At 51.7% G+C, this 22082-nt stretch overlaps 1 protein-coding gene across 1 annotated transcript in view; it reads left to right on the top strand.

Annotated features, from left to right (window-relative positions):
• SerT (Serotonin transporter) overlaps window positions 1-22082 on the top strand; it is a 429862-nt gene that overhangs the window by 252057 nt on the left and 155723 nt on the right. The window lies entirely within an intron of this gene.

Raw genomic sequence — 22082 nt, 5'->3', positions numbered from 1 at the left:
CTATAGGGGTACCCGAGCGTGCTCTACCGTGGTTCATATTTGGAAGATGACCTAACAAAACACGGGAGAAAAATTCTTAGGTCACTTAGTAAGCCTGCGTATGTTGAGGCACGCGAAAGCACATGTTTTGAGGAAAGGAAACGTCTTTGACGAAAGGAAAGGAGTATCTCTCAGTTCTCGACATCTCGGTGGACACCTTAAACCCGCACAAGCGTGTGTTTTGAGAAAAACATTTCGACCACCTGGGGATCTTTAACGTGCACTGACATCGCACACCACACGGGCGACTTAGCGTTTTTCCTCCATAAAAACGCAGGAACCCGAACGCGGCGGCTGCGTTTTTATGGAGGAAAAACGCCAAGTCGCCCGTGTGCTGTGCGATGTCAGTGCACGTTAAAGATCCCTAGGTGGTCGAAATTATTCCGGAGCCCTCCACTACGGCACCTCCTTCTTCCTTTCTTCTTTCACTCCCTCCATTATCCCTTCCCTAACGGCGCGGTTCAGGTGTCCAACGATATATGAGACAGATACTGCGCCATTTCATTTCCCCCCAAAAAACGTTTTTATTATTAGAAAAACATTTTTTACGAAAGGAAAGGGCGCAGTAGCTCGCAGATCTCGACGGAACCCGACCGCAGCGGCCCTGTTTCGATGGAGGCGAAACGTGAAGGGGCCCGTGTGCTGTGCGATGTCAGTGCACGTTAAAGTTCCCCAGGTGGTCGAAATTATTCCGGAGCCCTCCACTATGGCACCCCTCTCTTTCTTTCTTCTCTCAGTCCCTCCTTTATCCCTTCTCTTAAGGCGCAGTTCATGTGTCCGCTGAGATGTAAGACAGGTACTGTGCTATTTCCTTTCCTTAAAAATCAGTTTACAATTTACATTTTGCTTCCAGATTTTGCGGACACATTTAGCGGACACCTTTTGCGGACACTTTTTCAACGACAAAGCCTATAAATTATTTCGCATTGATGACTGGTCAGTTCGCTTCTGTATTCTGCACCTCCACATTTTATTCGGAGTCCAGGCATTGTAGCAAAAAAAAAAAAAAAAAACTGGAGGATGCTTAAACATCGTGTTTACGAGTAGAACACGACAGCGTATTGCAGCGCGGCCAAGGAGTCCACGGAACACGATTGCCCGTTCGGCGCGACGCCCTGCTCGTTGGAAAAAAACGCTTGGAGTCTCTAGGAGGCCTCTCAAAACAGAGACGCTGCTTCACACTAGCACTCGTAGACGGCTACGGTTCCATCACACCTGGGTCCGTATTCCGAGTTTGTGTCATAATAAAAAGCGTCATATTCTGCTGCAGCGGTCACACATGATTGGTCGAAACGCCGGAAGTGAATGGAGTGGTTAGGAAGCAGCGAAAATGGTCGTAGAAACTGGACGGTGACGTGAAACACATAGCCTACGCTCCTCTAGCAGCAGATGCTCAAGGAGAGCCAACATGGCGGCGTGCTGTAAAGAAGTGAACTCTCGCTTCGAAGTGAACTCGTCGGTGTTACTGCATTTCTCGGCACGATGACTGGCTATAAACTGGTTACGGGGCTCTTGATTCGTCGTATCTTGCTTTTAACAAATTGGATGGACGATAAATTTGAACTGCTTTTATTTCTTTGAACTATTCCGTAGCTCCTAGGCCTAACGAGCACCAGTTTGTTGTAGAAAATGCTCTCAATAAAACCAGACGCGCCGCTGTCACCGGAGTTGTCTCGTGTGCGTAAGTTTAATGATCTAACATAAACCATAATGTCCCGCAAAATGCTTGCGTTTACAGCGCGCAAACGTGCATTTCCTATTCTAGAATTCCCGATGAGCTGTTCAAGTGTCATGCATCATAATCGCGTGTAATGCCCGGCAGCCTGAAACCGCTCATGTGCACGGATGGTCAGTCGCCTGCGACGCGCTACTCCACGATGCGCTTAACATGCCAGAGGTGGTTTTTCGGCGTCCCTTACGGTTCTCGATAGCCGCGGTGGTGTGGCTCTGCATTGAGCTCGCCAGTTAGCTTCCAAGTTAGAGTATATAACTGAAAAGCACAAAAGCTCAAGGATCGATGCCAATTATTTTCATTTTTATTGTGCTTAATGGGGCAACCAAAGAAGAATCAACGTGCAGCATTGCAGTCACGTCTGTCGCGAATATTATGTGCGTAACGTGGCAGCGGCAAGAGCAGTGCTGCCTGCTGTCTTCTGGCTATCAACTGGCTGATTGTACTTGTCATACTGTAATAGCGCGAAAGACAAAAAAACATGAAACAGGCAAGATAATATAGCGCTGAGTTGATTTTAGTCTACCATATTTTAACAACGCGTCTTTCGCACTCTTACGGTATGGCGAATTCAAAACAACTAGCTCAGCTTTTTGTTCACCACGAGTAAAAATTACAGGTCAGAACTGACATCTCCTTAAGAGCGCAAATGGGAAAGTTTTTTCCTGTTCTTTCTTCCGTCATGCTTCATTTTCTTTTATTTTCTGTTTGTTTTTGTTTTTAGATTACATTTTTATTTTTACTTATTGTATTTTTTGCTTTCCAGTTTCTTACGTTTTATGCCGTTGATTAAGAACTTTATTAATCAATTTTCACATTTTTGTTTTGTTTACCAGACCACAATGTGCGGCCAAAATCCATCCACAAACTTCCGTCTACAACTTCGGTTTGGTTTATGTGAGTTTAACATGTAGTGAAGGGCTCCGGAAATTTCGACCACCTGGGGTTTTTTAATGCATTAAAGCGTACAGTACACGGTACTCTAAAATTCCGCCTCCATCGAAATTCGACCGCCGTGGCCACGTCTTTCGGGCCAGCCGGCTAGCGCCGTAACCAATCAGCCTGCGCGGCGGCTCGTCAGCGCTTCCGTCCACGCCACTAGTGAGCCAAGGAAGGCTTACGCCTTAATACCGCTGCTTGCACCTCAAAACCTGCTTGAAGGTGCACCATCTATAAAGAGTTGTCCCATATATTTGCTGCAGATTTCAGCGAAGACCGCTCAGGCAAATCGAATGGACAGGGAAGACGCAATGAAGACGCAAGCACACATAAAAACACATTTTTTCCCGCTAGGTGGCGCGGCCCTGGTTAGCTGACTGCATATCGTGCTGCTCTATCACCTGCCCCTGGTCCGGTGAAGGGCGTCGCCCGCCCCTTCATTTACTCTCCGTCGTTCCACAAAGACTTCCGAGACATATGGACACCATTCACATCACGGTCCGCTACCGAGCTGGCCCTGCAACCGCCTCCAACTCTGAAGCGGCCCGGCGCCTCGCTAACCCGAACGCGCCGCGCCTGCACTTCTGAAATGCAGCCTCTCACCAAACCCCTGCAGCGGAGAGCCACCGCTGCCTCGCCCCCATCCCCTTCTGCCGACGTCGACGCCGCTGTGCCTACATCGATCATCATCATCAGCCTTACTACACCCACTGCAGGGCAAAGGCCTCTCCCATGTCTCACCAATAAACCCTGCCCTTTGCCAGCTGCATCCACCCTTTGCCTGCAAACTTCTTAATCCCATCCGCCCACCTAACTTTCTGCCGCCCCCTGCTACGCTTACTTTCTCTTGGAATCCACTCCGTTACCCTTAAGGACCAGCGGTTATCATGCCTTCGCATTACATGCCCTGCCCAAGCCCATTTCTTTCTCTTGATTTCGATTAGGATGTCATTAACCCGTGTATGTTCCCTCACCCACTCTGCCCGCTTCCGATCTCTTAACGTTACACCTATCATTTTTCTTTCCGTGGCTCGCTGCGTTGTCCTTAACTTAAGCTGAACTCTTTTCGTTAGCCTCCACGTTTCTGCCCCGTAGGTGAGTACCGGTAAGATTATGCTGTTGTACACTTTCCTCTTGAGGGAAATTGGTAAACTGCCACTCATGATCTGCGAGAATTTGCCATATGCGCTCCACCCCATTCTTATCCTTCTAGTTATCTCCCTCTCATGATCCGGATCAGCTGTCACTATCTGCCCGAAGTAGACGTATTCCGTCACTATTTCTAGGCTCTCGCTGCCAATTGTAAACTGTTGTTCCCTTGCTAGGGTGTTGAACATTACCTTGGTTTTCTGCATGTTAATTTTTAGACCCATCGATCTGCTCTGCCTGTCTAACTCATTGATCATGATTTGCAGTTCACCTCCTGAGTGACTCAGCAAGGCAATGTCATCAGCAAATCGCAGATTATTTAGGTATTTTCCATTTATTCTTATTCCCAACTGTTCCCAATTCAGGCCTCGAAGTACCTCCTGTAAACATGCGGTGAACAGCATTGGCGAGATCGTGTCTCCTTGCCTGACGCCCTTCCTTATTGGAATTTTATTGCTGACTTTATGGAGGACTATAGTAGCTGCGCAGTTGCTATATATATCTTTCAGTATTTGGACATAAGGCTCTTCTACCCCCTGATTACGCAATGCCTGTATGACTGCTGAGGTTTCCACTGAGTCGAATGCTTTCTCATAATCAATGAAAGCTATATATAGAGGTTGGTTATATTCTGCGCATTTCTCTATCACCTGATTGATAGTGTTAATATGATCTATTGTGGAATATCCTTTACGAAAGCCTGCCTGATCATTTGGTTGATTAAAGTCTAACGTTGCCCTGACTCTATTAGCGATTACCTTAGTAAATACTTTGTAGGCAACGGATAGTAAGCTGATCGGCCTGTAATTTTTCAAGTCCTTGGCGTCTCCCTTCTTATGAATTAAGATAATGTTTGCATTCTTCCAAGCTTCTGGTACAGTCGAGGTCATAAGGCATTGCGTATACAGGGTGGCTAGTTTTTCAAGCACGATGTCCCCTCCATCCTTCAACAGATCTGCTGTTACCTGATCTTCCCCAGCTGCTTTTCCCCTTTTCATTGCTTCTAAGGCTTTCTTTACTTCATCTTTCGTTACTCGGCTACATCGATCACGCTCAGTTAACGTTAGGAGTGACGCCAACAATCCCAGGCCGACAGCCGTGTGTCAATCGGCTGTGTTCAGCGCCGCCCATGTCACTGCGCACATTTCTATCGCGTTCAACGCTGCGATCGACGCTGACAGCTCCGGAACGCGTCCGCTGCGAGTCTCGAGCGGGCGCGCCTCACTTCGGCTCCGGCAATTTTCGTCCGGATTACCGAAAAATTCTTTACAACCACAGAAATTTTGCTTGTACTAAACGGATAACATCTCCCGGCACCCGAAGATACTCCTCTCGACGAGGTGGGACAGGTCTTGGGCCTTTTAGGCACATTTATGTATTCACCCTGTGGGAGCTACGGCTAGGCCTAAAGACAAGTAGCCGGTCTCCAGCGTTCCCCGCGGATGCGATGGCGGCCTCCACTCGTTGCGTATATGGACCCCGAGACGATGGCATGGAGAGAAGTCGTCGCAGGCGCCCTGCCTTCGCCTGAAACTTCTATTTCAACGCAGTTGATAGTGGATGAATGTCTTTTCTCGTTCGTGGCATTTCGTACACGCCAGCAACGCCTGAATACCTCGGCGGTCAACGAACCCTCCGTGACTGCTGCTGTTTCTGTGCATCCGAATACTTTAAGCTCCAACCCTCAGCTCTCGCAAACAGGGGGATCGAAGAAATGGTTGCTCACGGCTATGCCTCGACCCAGAAAAGATGACTTCACGATCTTCATCAAGCATAGAGTAACGATCTCTTTGAAGACGGTCCTGCAGAAAGGTCAGCTTAGTGCTTTGCTCTCCGCATGTGTAAATGCCTCTTCAGTGGACACATTTAGTATCTGGACCATCTGGGACCAAAATACCATCATCATCACCACTCAATACGTCAATGCAGCGGACGCGCTTGCTCGTGAATTTACACTTAATACTTCCAAATGCTTCGTCTCGATAGTCCGTCACGCCAAACACAACGGTGAATTCTGCAGGGGGATCATTATGATCCATAAGCAGGAAACTTGTACCAACGTGAAATCTTATGTCCAGTGGCGCGGAGCAGAGATAACTTTTATCCGCAAGCTGGGGAAGTCTGCGATTGCCCTGCTCACCTTCGTGGGGCACAGAGTACCGCGTAACGTGCACTATAACAGTGAGGTGACTGTGGTGCGCGAATATTCCCGCGGGTTTCCGATGCGGCACCATCGGTCAGCGCATGGACTTATGCCCGACTCTTCAAGACAATGGCTGCGGACACTGCGGCCAAACGGTCACAGACCTCGAAGACGGCAACATGGCGCCCCATGATTGCACTTATTTGAGCATTGTCGGCGGTGGCGGCCATCTTGCAAAGCCAAACTCCGACGGCTGCAACAACCGGGCAAAACGACCAGTCAAAGAAAAGAACCTGAGAGTGCAGTGGCCCTTGGTACTGGCACCGCTCCGCCTAGCATCGAGATAGTGCAAAGCACAATCGGACCAGCGCCGCCGGCGGGCTCACTCCCGGGCATGCCCTCAAGCCTCCTCCATCAACTAACCAGAACTCGTCACGTGATCCAGGCGCCCCCGCATTCCAAAACGGGGATTTTCTGGCTCTCGAGGGCCCTCCACCTGGAGCGCCAGAGGACACGTCACAGCCTAAGGTAGGCAGCTGAGACGGGCTTCCTTCCCATACTCCCCTACTTTCTCTACCACCAAACTTTCCTCCTCCCCCTTTAACTCTGACCCCGCCGACTTCCACCGCGAGCTCGAGACACTCCAGGCACAGAATGCTCAACTCCACGCCAAAATTTACGTGCTAGAAACGGCTCGGTCCTTTCCGCCCAGTGCCCAGGTAGGTCCGGACCTGATGCAAGTGCCGGCGGACCCGACACCCCTTAGCTCTCACGTGTGTTTACTGCCGTCAAAAATGCCCTCGCCCAATTTACGACTCAGATGTCCAAATTTGGCCAAATCTAAGACAACCTCCTCAAGGCAGTCACGGCCACAGTTACGGCCGCCGTGACTGCCAACTTTATGTCGTGGCTAGAGTCAAACCTCCGGATTCTCCGGCGAATGGGTGCCGTCAGAACGCGAACCACTCATCGATATTCAACCGACCCATTGATCTAACTGAACTCTCGGAGGAGCCGGAACAGCTCCTCTGAAGCTGACGGAACCTGTGCCTGCTCTCCAAGGCAATCTTCCTTCAAATCAGCATGGCTGCGTCCCCTCTCAACCAACCCCTATAGGGCACCACCCCCGCAATGACAGCAAGCTTTTTCTTTGGACAGTAGAATGGTTGGGGTCTCAAAGACAGGACACAAACGGGAAATCAAGACTCCCGGGGTACGTCACTTACACGAACCCCACGGAGCACGGAACGGCGGTGCTCGTCTGCAGCAACGTGGCGCCAACTCAACATGTCACTGCGCAGGGTTAATGCGAGCACACGCTGGTCGAAATTCATGTGAAAGAAATTGGCAGCTAGGGCAAATTATTTGTTATGAGCGCGTACTGCCGGCAGTCCCAACGGCAGTACGAATTTGACTGCATCGTGAGCCAAGCGAAAGGGTTGGCGGGAACCAGGCCGTTCCTGATTCTCGGCGACTTTAATGCCCCTCACACAACGGGAGGTTATCAATTCAGTCCAAGAGAGGAAAAGCACTGGCCAAAGCAATGAAGGATCACGAGATGGCCCTCCTGAACGAGCCGGACATAACCACCAGAAGAGGCAACAGTGTCGCGAGGGACACCTCGCCAGACTTGTCGTGGTTATCAGACACGTTAGACGTCTCCTGGAGGCGCGAAGAAGTGGACCTGGGGTGTGACCACAGCGTGATCGGCATCACGATCCCAGGCTCCCGATATCGGGCTGTGCTGGGGATGGCGCGGATCACGGATTGGGACAAGATGAGAAAGTTTACCCAAGAACAAGATGAGGTGTCCGAGGAAGAATTGGGGCAAGCTGAAACACAACAGACCTACGCTGAATGGGTGAGGGACCAGATGAAGGCACTCGAAAGATTTACCCAACAAATCGCGAAAACGTCGCAGACACTCGTACATGGACGCCAGACTGACCCACATGTGGGCGGCCCGGCACTCGTTAACGCGACGGTGGAAACGTCAGAGACACAACAGAAAGCTGGCCAAGCATATAGTAGTCTTGAACAAACAGATCGCCGAGTATGCGGCGAAACTACGTAGGGAAAATTGGCTGAAGACCTGCGACGGTCTGCAGGGCAAGCTCTCGATGGGGAAGACGTGGTGTCTCTTGAGGAATCTGATCGACCCGCTGAGTAGCAAAACTGCGACCAATCGCAACCTCCCCAAAGTATTGAACACGTACAAGGGAGACGGCCGCAGACTCCTGGAAGACCTGAAGGCGAGGTGCCTAAAGACAGAGAAAGGCCAGTACCCGGTGCCCGAGAGGTACGAAGGACCCGACAATGAAGAGCTGGACCGGCCGTTTACCATGGCAGAACTGTGGATAGCGATAGATGACAGTAGCAAGAGAAGTGCACCCGGCAGAGACGTCATAACTTACAAACTTCTCGGTAAGATGAGCGGTACAGCGCCCGCAGCCTCCTAGGGCAGATCAACGAAGCCTGGGAGAGCTCACGGTTGCCGAAAGATTCGAAGGACGACGAGGTCCGCTTCATTCCAAAGCCCAACAAGGCCCTCACGATAGACAACATACGGCCCATCTCCCTCACGTCCTGGGTGGGGAAAGTGATGGAGCGCATGGTCTTTCGCCGGCTGCGGAAGCACCTCGAAGAAACGGATCAGATGCCGAACATGATGTACGGCTTTAGGCAACATCTTAGCACCCAAGACGTATTGATCCAACTTCAAAAACTGGTCGTCAAGCCCGCAACGAGGCACGCGACACGCGGGATACTCGCCCTGGACCTTAAACGAGCGTTTGACAACGTGTCCCACGCGAGCATTTTGCAGACTCTAAACCAGACCAGGTGTGGCCGAAAGACATTTGGCGACATAAAAGATTTTCTCTCAAATCGAAGGGCGACCATCAGGATAGGGGAGGAGAAGTCGGACCCTGTGGAGCTCCTCTATATGTGCACTCAGGCATCGGTCTTGTGGCCCCTGCTCTTCAATCTCGCCCTCTTGCCCCTGCCCGATCTACTCAAGCAAATCGAAGGCGTGGACCACGCGTTCTACGCCGACGACACCCTAAACACGATGATTCGTAAGGCAACGAAGCAAGCACTGGGCATGCCCATATACTCGTCCACGCAATGACTGCAAGACATGGGCGCCCGCAACACGGTGGAGGAGCTCATCGAAGCCCACCTGTCTAATCACAGAATCCGGCGCACTCACACGGAACACAGACGAGCTGTCCTACGCAATATGGGATAGCAGATCGAGCCAGTACTCGTCAAGGTGGCCCTTCCGGAGGACTGCAGACGACAATTCAGACCAAAACGCTTCCCCGGAAAATGGCGCCGGGCAAGGACGACGAGAGGCGCACCGCGCGGGCCAAAGCCATAGCCCGGAAGCTGGAAGAGAACCCCAGGGTCCTCTATGCGGACGCCTCGCTCTGAAAACACAATGACCATGCAGCGGTGGTAGTTGTGTCAAAGGACACGCTGATCATTAGCGCGTCCCTTAAGACTACAGACTCCGCAGTTGCCGAAGAAGCGGCAGTGGCCCTCGCACTCGCACAGCCGGGCGTGTACACCATGATCACCGACTCAAAGACAGCCCACGGAAGCTTCCGCAGGGGTGTAATCTCCGCGGCCCGAGCCATTCTATCCAAGTGCAAGCCTACGGGAAGAGCCATAGAGCTCGTGCGGGTCTTGGCTCACTCGCAGCTAGCAGGCAACATCCTCGCCGACTACCATGCCCGAGAAATGCCAATCCGGGTCGAGCACGAGCAGGAAGAGCTGCCGCACCCGGTCACCAGATTTCGGGACCTTACCCGGACGTACCGCGAGGAAAGGTGCAGACTGCCAGAACCGCACCCCAAACTCACAAGGCAACAACAGACGATCATGCGTCGAGCGCAGGCGGGATCGCTTGCACATCCCGTACTGATGAACCGCATGTACCCTGCGGAACACGATATCCTTTGTCCTTTTCGCAAACGAGAAAAGGGCACCCTGCCGCACGTCTTGGCAGACAGCATAAAACTCGACCCCCCTCCTCCCCTTGCCGCCAACACCCCCAATCCCCAACCCCTTGAGCGATGGGAGACCTTGTTATCCAGCCCCGCCCTACCGATTCAGCTCGCACTGACTAACAGGGGCCAGGAGCTGCTGGAAACATATGGAACCCGTAAATAGGGAACCACCCCGTCTGGTGCCTGCATGCTCCACCGATTTATTTCGGACGTAATAAATGTTGAATCATTGTCATCAAAGACAGGACCAAACGCGCCAACCTAAGGCGTACATCGACAACCTCGAGCACCCCGCCGCAGTTCTTGCCTTGCAAGAAACCAGGGATGCGGTCAAGCTCGGGCTATAGTACTTTTCAAAGGGACCCGTTCACTTGTCTCCTATTCCATAAGGCCAACACAGCGCAGGAGGCTAATCTCGACCTAAATCTGGAATATTCGTACGTGATGCTCTCTGTCCTCCTCCTACGGCCAACAGATAGCCCCGCACCCATAATTAATAAATACTGCCCCAGAAACTCAAGAACATCACTTTTTTTAACATCTTTAGCGAAGCGCTAAGTATCGCGGGTTGCGAAAGCTTCTCTGTGCTAGCTGTGGCGCGTTGCGTACGCCGGCGTTTGACCTTCAGCCGACCTTCAGCCCAACCACGTTTATCCCTTTCTTGCGGTACTGCCCCCGTTGAGGTGTCTACCGATCCGAGGTTTCCGGGTTCGAAGCCAACCGCGGCGGCCGCGTTTCGATGGAGGTAAAACGCTAAGGCGCCCGTGTGCTGTGCGATCTCAGTGCACGTTAAAGATCCGCACGTGGTCGAAATTATTCTGTAGCGCTCCTCTACGGCACCTCTTTCTTCCTTTCTCTTATTCTCCCCTTTATCTCTTCCCTTACAGCGCGGTTCAGGCGTCTTCCAAGGTGTGATGCAGATACTGCGCCATTTCCGTTCCCCAACAACCAATTTTTCACTTTTTTAAGATCTTTAGCGCAGCGCTAAGGATTGCGGGTCGCGACCCGCTCGTGATAGTGGCCGATTGTAACGTCCCGTTTACCATGTGGGATTATCGCAAGAAAGAGCCGCGTGGTCGTAAGTTGGCGGAACCTATATCTACGCTGCAGGCATCGCTGCTTTAACCGACCCGGTCCACCTAACGCGTGTAGAGAACTGTCACTCGGGATTTGGACACCTGCCCCGACCTTACCCTCACAAAACACATCCTGCACGCGGAGTGGATCAACACCGAAGACACCCTGGGTAGCGACCACTGCATACTGAACACTGTCATTTACGCTCGACCTTTACATCGTCCCCTTGCACGAGCCAAACATCCCCGACTGGAATGCTTTCCGCCAAACCCTCCCAGTAACTTCTGTCTTGAAGCAAGACCACTCCACTTGGGCACTCGGACTCATGCAAACACTCCGTTGACACGAAAAGCAGATCCTGCTTAAGGAACGTGCATCAGACGTAGATAACCACCTGATGCACCTCTGGAAAGCTCGCCGCAACCTCACTAAACGATGGCGTTGAATAAGCACAATTGTAAACTCCGTGCTCGCATGTGACCTCACCCAGCAAGCTGCCGAGTATGCTGCCCAGCTCGCTGACAATAGCTGGGTAGATAGATAAAACAGCGCAGCAAGACAGATGTCGAGCCGCAACATTTGGCGGCCCTTTAGAAGTCTCATAGACCCTACACAAACACGCTCGGAATCCCAGAAACGCCTGACTCGCGCAATACACAACTTTTAAGGAAACACACAGCAGCTATAGTCAGTCTTCCGCTCACAATACCGCAATAAGAGTCAAGACACGCGCGGGCAGGATTCATTGTATACAGGCAGCGATAATCTGGAACTTCACGACCTTCGCGCGGCTCTTGGAAAATGAGCAGGAGGACGGCGCCGGGGAGAGATAAGGTCACAGTCAAGCTGTTAGCAAACCTTCCTGATCGGGCATACAAAACCCTACTTCAATATATCAACGCCATTTGGACCGGGGAGACTTCGTTGCCACCCGATTGGAAGACATCATTGGTAACATTTATCCCGAAGAATGAGCTGTTTATTTAGAAAAGGAGGCTCAAGGCCGTTTGTTGGGGATTGGGCTGTTAATGAAGGGAAAAGTAGGGGTCTGTTGATACATGAATAAACGGCATGGCTGGTCCGCCCACGCTTTACACCGCTTTGTAGAGGCCATTTATTGTAGCATATTTGCCAATATCTTCCCAGATGCCGTTCGTTTCGCCTCTGGTCAATGCACGATTCCTCGCCACCGGTGGGAAAATCATGCCTGGCGAAGAGATAATCGCGTCCCTTGCGGAACTACGAACAATGCCAACTAGGTGGCAGAGGTCAGCCCGACACATACAGCCACGGCACGGGTACTCCATAACGTCAATATTCCCCCTTGGGCCGGTAAGCAATTTACGGATGATGTTTGGCGTGTAGGCAGCATCGGCGATGATCTTATTAATGAAGATCTGTTCATGCTGTGTGAGAGCAGCTGGGGTATCAAGGTAACCCGATGGTGTAACGGCCGTCAGTCGTATCCCGAAGACGGAAAAACCGGTAAAAACAGACAACTTGCGGCCCATCTCCCTCACCTCATGCGTAGGAAAACTGATGGAAAAGATGATCCGTGACTGTCTCTCGGAATACCTCGAGAGCAAGAACACCTTCGCTGGCACAATGTTGTGTTTCCGACCTCATAAGTCCGAACAAGACATCCTTTTCCAGCTCCATCACGAGGTTCTCGAACCCATAGAACACCGAAACAATGACAAGATAGTCTTAGCTGTCGACCTCAATGGTGCGTTTGACAGTGTTAAACACGGCGTCATACTTAAAAATCTTAGCGAGACCAGCAGTGGCCCTCGTGCATTCAACTACATCAAACATTTCTTAACAGACCGCTCGGCCTATAAACGCATACAAGAGACGAAATACGGCTCATTTGTGATGGAACGCTGTGTGATGAAACAAAGCACTGTGTTGTCCCCGCTTCTCGTTAGCATTGCCATGATGCACCTTCCGGCACAGCTGGCACAGCTGATGCACCTCCCGGCACATCACCATCTGAACCACTAATGGAAATATAGTAGAGATTTAGGAAGCTGCGGCGAGCGTAGAACACCACTATACTACATACTGCTGCCTCCAGTACTCTCCGTCCAAGTCTTAATTTGTGCATATTCGATATTTTCCAGAATGCAAAATCTCCATTCAGCGTTATGTCGCCAGCGGCCCCATCCGTGAAGCGCAGGAGCTTCGAATACTTGGTCTCTTTATTAATCAGCATCGCAAGGCAGACACAACCCTTGCCATTCTCGGCAAATTCGGTGACCATGTGGGCCGAATGGTTCGGCGCGTTTCCAACAAACGAGTAGGGTTGCAAAGTAAGGATGCGGTCGGGCTCGTCCATGCCTTCGTAATTAGTCGAGTGCTGTACTCGACACCTTACCTCCGCTTACGGAAACATGACGAGGATTGCTTGGAGGCTGTACTCCGCAAAATTTTCAAGAGAGCCCTCGACCTCCCGAGCCCCACTTCGAACGCGCGACTCCTCGCGTTTAGGGTGGTGAACCTATCGGGAACTTCGCGAGGCGCACTTCGTTAATCAATACACGCATCTCGCCTAGACCGTGTCCGGCCTCTTAGGTCGGTTACATATCAAACGTGACCACCATACGATGGAAAGGGTTCGATTTTCCGAACTGTGAAGACGCGCTCTCTATGTTCGGCCCCTTCCGACTAAGATGAACAAGGATTTCGGAGCAATAGTGGAAACAGGACATGGGACCAAGAACCGTTGTCGTGATTGCGCTATTGCTCCGAAGTATGAACCAACAAGCCCGAATTTCAACGTTGATGAACAAGGAGCACTATAATGGGCGGCGCCGGGTGAGGGCGGATGCCCTGCACCGCCATTATGGCTCAAAGAAACACGTCTCCTGCTTCGACATTGCAGCCCCCTACCACTCCAGGGGGAATCGTCCATGGCTGCAGGCATGTACGAGGGAAAACACGCGGACGGCCTCTCGTTCAGAGCGCTCAGCTCAACGCATGCGAAGGGGGTGGCCATCGCCCTCGCAGCCGCTAAACCCGACTCTAAATTCATCCTCAAGGACGTTGACGGAACCTTTCGTAACTTGTGTTCGGTTGGATTACTCCACTTGCTCACCAAACGTTTCGCCACAGTACTCTAGACTGTGATCCAACTCATCGAAAAATTATATGGATTCCCGGCCACCAAGGCATGCCAGGTAACGAAGCGCCCATTGGTCAGCACGCGCACTCATTTAACGGGCACCAGGCGTTTTCTGAGAAGACCTATACCCAGATGACAGCCTTCTGCTTTTAAATGTATTACGTAGCCCTGTCCTTCCGAACACCGGCGATACCCGGTTCCTATGAAGTGTCTGGGTGAAGTCGGCGAGCGAACTCTACTCCGGTTCGTTACAAACACACTGCTGTGTCCGTCGGCACTCAAGCACTTTGACTCTTCTTTTTACGGCCGCTGTGGGCAGGTGGCCCACATCTTTGACATGGTTTGGGCGCGTGGGCAAAGTCCTTCTCCACCCCTTCCCCATTACCCCTTCCTCTACCCGCGAGGACTCGGATGCGTCTCTGGTCGGCTGCCAGGAACTATCGGCCCAACAAGCCCTGGTTCGACTACATGCGGAGCGCTCAGGACCAACGGAATCCCGGAATGAGGGACTCCGCCTATTATTTAAGGGGGTGAGACCCACTAGGGGCCTCTACCCGAGCACCTGTCTGTTATTTAAATATAGCCGAATAAATTGTTTTCACCACCACCACCACCACCACCGGTCGACAGCCGCGGTGCAGCCGGCTGCGTTCGTCGCCACGGCAGCGTCCACTGCTACTAAACTCCACGCTGGAAGGCACGCGAAGAGCGTTGGGGACATAGACGCGTCGCAGCCGGCTGTGTTTGTCGTCGCTGCAGGTGCCCCCGTGCCTACTCCATCCACGTTTCCCGTTGACGCCAAAACCTGCAGCTCGGCACTTGGAACGCAGCTCGTGCCTTTGATGCTGCCGCTCCTACCGGATCTAGGATTTCGCCCGTAGCCGCCAGTACAAATTCAATTGCCGACGAGGATTGTCCCAGTCTTCTGAGCTATCTTGCTCTTTGCTCACTTCTTTGCCCGCTGCGTCTCAGGTTGATAGCTTTTGGCGACATGAATATCTCACGCCGCCTCCGGTAAACGACCACGTCACTGTAACCCCATAAATAGGCTGGAGCACCATCGGTACCAGCCGCAAGCCTGTCTCCGACGCCCGACTCCTGTCGAGCTCATCACTTTTGGCATCCAACTTACCCCTGGCACCCTTACTCAAAAGCTGCATTGCTACGACTTGCTCGCCACCATAATCTCCGCCGCACATCTCTCCTCCAAGACCAGTGCAGAGATCACCCTTCAGGCCAAACCAGCGTAAAGCCTTTTATTTTTAAAATCTCATTCTCCTCGCACCGCCCACCTCCTACTTTCTCTCACGCATCTTCAGCTTCATGGTAAGCCCATGCGCACCAAAACATATTCCCCCCACCCTCCCATCTCAAGCCTCGGCGACATTCATAACGTTGGGGGCGACTTCACCCTTGCTGACCTCATGCATGAAATTGAATCTTTCTCAATAGATATTCTTGCTGCTCGCATTATTAGCGCCACTCAGTCGGCACTAATAACTTTCGCTGTCACCCTCATCCCGCATTTTGTATACTTTGAACGCATTGCCTTCCGATGAAGCCACCATAAACCCAAGCCTCCCACATTCCCCCGTTTTCTCGCTCTGGGGAATCGGCTCGCCAATGGCCCCAGCACAGTATTCCGTCCAAGTGCCGCCGCTGTCCTGCTCCTCTACCCGCGTGCCCTACAACTCACGCATGTGCCCAAACCTGGTGCGTTCATTGCCAGGTAGACACGCACCCCTCCCTCGACCCCACTTGCCTCTTCTTCCTCGCTAAACAACGCGAGTGTACCAAAGCTGCCCACCTACTTCGCACAGCTTTGCACCGGGCCACGCAGCTCACCCCCTCCTCCTCCTCTAGTCGTGAACCTCCCTCTCCTCCGACTCCGTCACCGCCGGGCTCCTACGCCGCCTTTGTGCCAGCGTCTCTTTCTCCCACTAAAACACCCTCTCCGTCTCTCACTGTCGAGAGCCGCTCCTTGGATCTCCGGCTCTCAATGCTGTAATGACAACAGCGAGTACAACAGCGCATCTCTCACGATCTACAAAAGCAGACTCAAGCCTTGACTCAAATCCTTCAGACAACCACCGCCTCTCTTAGCTCCCGGCTTACCAAGGTGAATAGGGAGCTTGGCACGTTCACGACACCCTCCTCCACCTCCCAGGTCACCCCAATGGCGGACCTTTTCGAAACCACCACCACCGCACACCACACCGCTTGGTTCAGCTAGAGACTTCGGTTCTCCAGATTCTTACCACCCTCCAACCACAATCCAAGCAATTAGAACCCTTCACTTCTATGCTCCGCTCCCTGCATGTGTCACTCCCTCGGGCCAAAAAGAAAAAACGCCTTCCCTGCTTCCCTGCGAAGCCCCTGTCTCTACACTATCATAATGACATTTGGCAAGGACCCCTAGATTGTGCAGTGGAATTGCCGAAATCTTTGCCTTAACAAAACCCCCATCCACTAGTTTCTACTCACCCACACCACCCTGCCTAATTTCCTCCTTCTCCAGGAGACTTGGACGGCCCGCACTGTCCCAGGTTACCGAGCCAACTATGCACCTACGGCAACGCCACTTGCGTCCATAAATACTCAGCGACGTGCTCGTGGAGCCACTTGACATTCCCTCCACCTTCAAACGTTTAGTTGGTGTGCTCTAATAACACCCTTCTTCCCGCATCTCATTCGTCCTTTTGTCATTCTACAACCCGCTTTAACATCCTCTTTATTTTCCGCCCTGGGCAAATTCTGTCACTTTCTTCTACCTCCCAACTCCTCCTTCTTGGTAACTTTAATGCCCCTCGCATACTCTGGGGCTACCCCCAAGCCCTCAAACCCGGCCACCTCCTCCACTGTCTGGCCGACGAGCACCACCTCACCCTTCTTATTACCCCTGGCTCCCCTGCGCCAGTGGGCACTTTCTCGCAACGCCCAATGACAACTTACCTTGCCTTCTCCCGGGGCTCACTTTCCTTTCACTGGCAGGTCACAGCCGAAACTCTTCTCAATGATCACTTTTCCATTCATATTAGCACCTGTCTTTCCCACATCCCCCCATGTCATCCGGTCACTCACACTGTGTGGCACGCCTTACTAATCTCACTTTGGACTCCTTTCAATCTTACGACGACTAGACGTCGCGCATCTCCGCAGCGCTCACGGCCATTAGCCGCCGTGTTCTCTCTCGTCACCCGATCTCAAACCCTGACCCTGACTTTCTCCGTTTATGGCGTTGCCGTAAAAGTCTTCAACGCTCTTTCCGCTCCAATCCTAAAATACCCAACTTTCCTTCCGGATCACTGCTCTGCGGGCCGAGATCGTCCCCACTGCGCCTCCCTTGAGAACTCTCGTTAGAGTGCACTTTATTGTGGTCATGGATCAGCATTGCATTCACGATCCACATTGTTTCTCCTTAAATCCCTCCTTGGCACTAAGCCTGCCCTTGCTCCCACTCTAGCTAAAGCTCTCACTCAAGGGACTCTTTCCGATGTTTTTGATATGCTCGCCTCTTTGTGTCTCCCGCCTCTACTTGCAACTTTCTATCGGGCCTACTCGGGAGGACATAACCCCGATCTGGACCACCTGTTCACTCTCCGGGAGTTCGCAGCGGCTCTGGCTGCCAATGCTAACCGTTCGGCTACCGGTGAGGTCGCTATTACATACATCTCGCTTCGTAACCTTCCTGACCGCGCCAAAGAATTCCTCCTTGAAGCCTGGGACAGCTGCAGCCTGCCGAGCTCCTGTACCTCCTCCCTCATTTCTACCATTCCATAATGCACATGGTAACTTGCGCTAAAGACAAGGACAGAAGAAATACGGACACCACGAACGCTAGACATCAACTGGTTTTATTCGTTTTTTTTAGTCTTTTGCGCTAGTTACCATGTGCATTGAATCTAAAGATCACGAACTAGCCCACTTGTCCGCTTTAAATAAATACGATTCCAAAGCCGGCCAAACCTCCCTCCCTCTCTAACCTCTGCCCAATCTCCCTAACATCGGGCGCTGCTAAAAACATTCAGGGAATGGACCAGACTCGCCTCTAATTTTCCAGAGGCGAGGTAGTTCTTCCTCTATTCTCTTACCGGCTTCCGATGCCGCGTCTATGCAGAGGACATGTGCTTATTCTCCAGTACACCTTTCTCTGACCTACCGCCACACAAATTCACGCATTTGTGACCGTCGATGTACGCAAGGCTTTCGATAGTGTGTGCCATGACTACACCCTTCCTCAACTCGCCTTCATACTATGTGGCTCCCGCATGTAATCTTATATCTGCCCATTCCTCTCTAACCCAGTGGCTCGCTTTCGAGTAGACGCCTATCTTTGCGATCCCCACCAGCTCACCCGTGGCACTCCTCAAGGTGCTGTTCCATCTGCTACCCTTTTCAATCCCCCTATGGTCCCTCTCGGCTCCCAGCTAGTCGAAATTCCCGACCTGCATATCTTTCCCGCCGACGACATCACTCTCAGGTGTTCGTCTCGCTCTCCCGGTCGCGTACAGGGCACCTTGCAACGTGGCCTAGATCTAATCGACTCCTTTCTCACCACCGTCGGTCTCTCCTGCTCTGGAGAAATCTGAGCTTCTCCTTCTCAACCACTATTCATACCAGCGCTCGCACAACTATTTCGTCTCTATCCAGCTTTCTGGCTGCCCCATTCCTGTCGTCACCCAGTGCAAGGTTCTTGGCTTACCTTTGCATGTGATCAAGAACGTGTAAGCCCTCCACCACGCTGTCACGAACTTCCACTCTGTAACTCACCTCCTGCGGCGCGTGGTCGTTCAGCGCTCGGGTCTGCACGAGGCCCATGCGCGCCGCGTTGCCCACGCGCTCACCCTCAACGAGGTCTTGTACTTTGTACCCTATGTTTCTTTCACTCAGACCCAACTTAACATTCTTTAGACTGCCCTTGTCGGCCTCTACAGGGCAGCTCTCAACGTCCCTATCACTACACCTACCACTAAGCGCTTTGCCACAGGCACCTTCCGTCCTCTTAGTTCTCTTCTCATTCATCATTATAACTCTCAGCTTTTCTGGCTTTCCCTTACCCGTCAGGGTCAGTGGTTATTAGCCCCAGGCTGGCATCTCTCCCATTCCCATCTCCAACTCTACCTTTTCTATTCCCACCCCTGCCTATTCCCACCATCCCCTATTTGATACCATGGGTGTGGCCTCCAAGTATGCCTCTTTCGTGGCTCTTCGAGGTTTCTGTGGCTACGACCTATACCATCTCCACCTCCCTGCACCTGAAACCCATGCTGTACCTGCGCCCTCCAGACGGATTGTGCATCGAGGTCCTCGCCATTACGCATGCCCTCCAGTCGTTTTTCTTCCTTAACTCTCTCCCAAAGTACAGTCTATTTTGACTCTTATGCCGCTATCCGTCACATACAAAACCGCATCCTGCCCCTTACACTGCAGCGGAGGTTGGATGAGTGGTCTCCGCACTACAGCCTTCTATCGTTTTCATGAGCTGGGTTCCCGGGAAATCAGGGATAGAAGGCAATGAGCTGGCCCATCAGCTCACCCGCGACACTCTTTACTGGGTGCCGTTGACCCACTGCCCAAAGCCCTATGAGAAAGGTGGATGACACACCTTGCGCCGCACCATAAAGGAGGTCAATCTCGAACTTCGCCGCCACAAACGCTTTTTCCCTCCTCCTCATCTGCCACTCACTTTGCCGGAGTTTCGCCTTCTTCGGCACATCCAAATGAATGCAGTCATCACCCCCTCCCGCCTCTCTCTATTGCTATCGTTCGGACCCTTCCTGTCCCAGTTGCCCCGCTATCTATGCAGGCCTGGCCCATTGCCTCTTCTACTGCCCGGCTGCTCAGCAGTCGGTTTCCTTTACCCCCCCCCCCTCTCTCTATCCATCATCACTTTGCTCGACTGCTTGGCGCTGAAGGGGAACAGGGGAACGAGGACAGCGATGTCTGGGCGCGCAGGCGGTCGACATGCTCGACCTACAATTTATGGCTGAAAAAAGGTCGAATACTACTACTAATACACACTCGACAACAACAAACACTACCGTTCAAAACCTGTGATGAAAACTCAAGCAAACTTTAACGCTTTAATACTAAGCACAGCTCACAATATTAGGAACACATACAGGTAAACAATGCTTATATCTATCTCCAACCAAACAACAAACACTAAGAAGGGCGTTGAGAGTCTTTTGCGCACGGCGTTCAAAGCTGTTGAGTCGAGGTGAGTCAGCGTCGGAGTTGGCATTGGCGTCCACGCTGGAGGTAGCGTCAGCGGTGGCCGTGGCGTTGGCGTCCGAGGAACTCCTGTGCGTTGCAGGAGGTTGCAGAGGGCGCTGTTCCAGAGAACAAGCGCAGACACAGGTGGGGGCCTACGGTGCAATAACGTAGGGCAGAACGGACGGCAAACCCGGAGCGACGGCTGGCGAAGCTCCCTCCCAGCCACTCAGCTCTTCTGTCCCCCGTCTTCCACGTCATGTCACGCGCTTTTATACTTCTGACGTCATCATCTTCTTCTGCCATGTTCGTGCCTCTTGACACGTCGTTATTACACGTCATCCTTATCGTCGTCATCTTTTTTGGGCGCCCGCGTCTTCCTTTCTGGGATACATCACGTCACTGCACCTTTCTTCTAAATTTATTACTGTCACCTCTTGTATGTGACAAGGGTGCCACACGTCTGTTCAGCCATGCTATTTGAACACACCGGTCGATTATAGGAGGGCGCCTAGCACAGCAATTGAGAATATTTTCGCATTGCATCTAATTTAGTCGCATCTCATCTGTTATCCAAGTTTTTCACGTATTCGGCTTTGAAAAAGAACAAAAAGGAATACCTTCATGTCAATTTTGTTCGCCTTCTATGAAACATCTGAGGAATGTTGGTGCGAAACCATCCATACGCTCATCAACACCAAGAATCTTGTCATCCTTACGTGCGTGGACGTACTTACGATATCAGAGATTTAGTATGCGGGAGATTTAGCATCACGAGCTAGAGAGCGATAAGCGCTTCTGTCCAAATCGGTTGTTATGGCAAGGGTGCGGTGCATATACTGCGACGGCAAAACGGGTGTCTTCTCGCCAGATGTCCTTGCACGAACGCGTTAATACAAGCACGAAAGCTTAGCACCTGCCTGGAATGCATTTACAGGAAGTTCTCGCGGTCGTTTTGCAAAAATAATTTCTGAAAAAGAAAAAGCCCAGTTGCTTTGCAGCCTTGAACCTAGCAGTAGGAAAAAAATAAATATGTCCACTTAAAGTATGAATAAGTGAGTTTCCTCATGCATGGCGCCAAAGAAGAAGTAAGAGTGAACGGAATGGAAATTGCCGCCCATTATAGGACCAAAGAATTTGAAATCTATAATGCCTTGTACACGTGGTGCTGCCGATACGATTCACTTTCGCATGTTCTTCAGAAGTCACTAAGTCACCACGTCAATCAGAGACAGTCACTGCATAGAAATTATCTTTTGTGATGATAACGAAGAACTGTGTCAGGTATTTACATCGAAAAAGCCGCTTCAAGTGGACACTCTTGAGGACTTCAGGACAAGGACCGTTGAGTAAACAGAGTAGGCCATGGCGTACTACCCCACAGCGCGCCCGGTAGACCTCCATTGTGGCAGCCTTCGTTAATTTAAATGGCTTCCTCAGAAATGTGCCCAAGGATTGAAGCGGCTTGCAGAGAGAGCATGCCCGAGAAGGTGCAGCGTGACGCTGATTCATCTGTGGGTTTACGGCGGCATCTAATTTGTGCGCGTGCTGTTAAGAGTAACATCGTTTGGGCAAGTTGGTGCATAGTTTGAAACGTACGTTCTTGCGCAATAAGATGCGCTCTGTACACATCGTATGTGTTTCGTCATTTGT

The sequence above is a fragment of the Amblyomma americanum genome, chromosome 2 (genome assembly GCF_052857255.1).
Source record: "Amblyomma americanum isolate KBUSLIRL-KWMA chromosome 2, ASM5285725v1, whole genome shotgun sequence".
Classification (NCBI taxonomy): domain Eukaryota; kingdom Metazoa; phylum Arthropoda; class Arachnida; order Ixodida; family Ixodidae; genus Amblyomma; species Amblyomma americanum.
Note: the sequence above shows the minus strand (reverse complement) of the source record. Positions and strands in the feature narration are given on the sequence as shown.